Source organism: Anopheles maculipalpis (assembly GCF_943734695.1).
Source record: "Anopheles maculipalpis chromosome X unlocalized genomic scaffold, idAnoMacuDA_375_x X_unloc_88, whole genome shotgun sequence".
Lineage (NCBI taxonomy): Eukaryota > Metazoa > Arthropoda > Insecta > Diptera > Culicidae > Anopheles > Anopheles maculipalpis.
Genome location: NW_026060555.1, coordinates 10,001 through 12,500, shown reverse-complemented (window position 1 = coordinate 12,500; position 2,500 = coordinate 10,001).

The following is a 2,500-nucleotide window of genomic DNA, read 5'->3' as shown; positions in this document are numbered from 1 at the left end:
AAACCGAAAGTTAAAATGATGTCCCTGAACATGCATATAAGTTCGAGTATTGATATTATAAACCTAACAAGAGATGAAGGCAAGTCGAATTGGTTGGTCCGAAACCAAAAATATCTCTAAGTACGGGACTTGGGCACAAACCAAAACTATATACCAAGTGCCTGAAATGTCTATAAACCACACGAAGAACTCTTCACACACAGGTGCGCCTCATAACCTGGTTCAATGTATAAGACATTGGTTTCGGGGGATTTATTGAGAAGAAAATTTTTTTCTCTAACTTTGAGTAAAACTGTCTCAGAATACATATTTAACCACGAAAAGTGAACACCGACAGTAAATAGCAAAAGTCAACCGACCATCAAAGTTGTATGGCGGTGTAGGAGAAGAAAATCCAAGGTCGTTTAATTTAGGGACGTAAGACACGAAATCAAAATTTTGGCATAAAATCTAAAATAATCATCAGACAGTGGTCATCCAAGGCATATAAGAGTCGTCTAACGATGCTGAATGCAATAAGCAATAGCGACTTTTTAAAGATTTTTTTGGATTTTTGTCAAAATGTACCCTTCACAACTTGGTACAAGTCATAGGACATGGGTACCGGTATGACCGACGGAAGATTTTTGGACAAAAAATTTTTTTGCTCTAACTTTGAGTAAAACGGTCTCAGGATGCATTCTTAATCATGAAAAGTGATCTCCGACGGTAAATAGCAAAAGTCACCCGACCATCAAAGTTGCATGGCGGTGCAGGAGACGAAAATCCAAGGTCGTCTAATGTAGGGACGTAAGACACGAAATCAAAATTTTGGCATAAAAGCTAAAATAATCATCAGACAGTGGTCATCCAAGGCATATAAGAGTCGTCTAACGATGCGAAATGCAATAAGCAATAGCGACTTTTTAATGATTTTTTTGGATTTTTGTCAAAATGTACCCTTCACAACTTGGTACAAGTCATAGGACATGGGTACCGGTATGACCGACGGAAGATTTTTGGACAAAAAATTTTTTTGCTCTAACTTTGAGTAAAACGGTCTCAGGATGCATTATTAATCATGAAAAGTGATCTCCGACAGTAAATAGTGAAAGTTACCCGACCATCAAAGTTGCATGGCGGTGCAGGAGACGAAAATCCAAGGTCGTCTAATGTAGGGACGTAAGACACGAAATCAAAATTTTGGCATAAAATCTAAAATAATCATCAGACAGTGGTCATCCAAGGCATATAAGAGTTGTCTAACGATGCTGAATGCAATAAGCAATAGCGACTTTTTAATGATTTTTTTGGATTTTTGTCAAAATTTACCCTTCACAACTTGGTACAAGTCATAGGACATGGGTACCGGTATGACCGACGGAAGATTTTTGGACAAAAAATTTTTTTGCTCTAACTTTGAGTAAAACGGTCTCAGGATGCATTCTTAATCATGAAAAGTGATCTCCGACGGTAAATAGCAAAAGTCACCCGACCATCAAAGTTGCATGGCGGTGCAGGAGACGAAAATCCAAGGTCGTCTAATGTAGGGACGTAAGACACGAAATCAAAATTTTGGCATAAAAGCTAAAATAATCATCAGACAGTGGTCATCCAAGGCATATAAGAGTCGTCTAACGATGCGAAATGCAATAAGCAATAGCGACTTTTTAATGATTTTTTTGGATTTTTGTCAAAATGTACCCTTCACAACTTGGTACAAGTCATAGGACATGGGTACCGGTATGACCGACGGAAGATTTTTGGACAAAAAATTTTTTTGCTCTAACTTTGAGTAAAACGGTGTCAGGATGCATTATTAATCATGAAAAGTGATCTCCGACAGTAAATAGTGAAAGTTACCCGACCATCAAAGTTGCATGGCGGTGCAGGAGACGAAAATCCAAGGTCGTCTAATGTAGGGACGTAAGACACGAAATCAAAATTTTGGCATAAAATCTAAAATAATCATCAGACAGTGGTCATCCAAGGCATATAAGAGTTGTCTAACGATGCTGAATGCAATAAGCAATAGCGACTTTTTAATGATTTTTTTGGATTTTTGTCAAAATTTACCCTTCACAACTTGGTACAAGTCATAGGACATGGGTACCGGTATGACCGACGGAAGATTTTTGGACAAAAAATTTTTTTGCTCTAACTTTGAGTAAAACGGTCTCAGGATGCATTATTAATCATGAAAAGTGATCTCCGACAGTAAATAGCGAAAGTTACCCGACCATCAAAGTTGCATGGCGGTGCAGGAGACGAAAATCCAAGGTCGTCTAATGTAGGGACGTAAGACACGAAATCAAAATTTTGGCATAAAAGCTAAAATAATCATCAGACAGTGGTCATCCAAGGCATATTAGAGTCGTCTAACGATGCGAAATGCAATAAGCAATAGCGACTTTTTAATGATTTTTTTGGATTTTTGTCAAAATTTACCCTTCACAACTTGGTATAAGTCATAGGACATGGGTACCGGTATGACCGACGGAAGATTTTTGGACAAAAAATT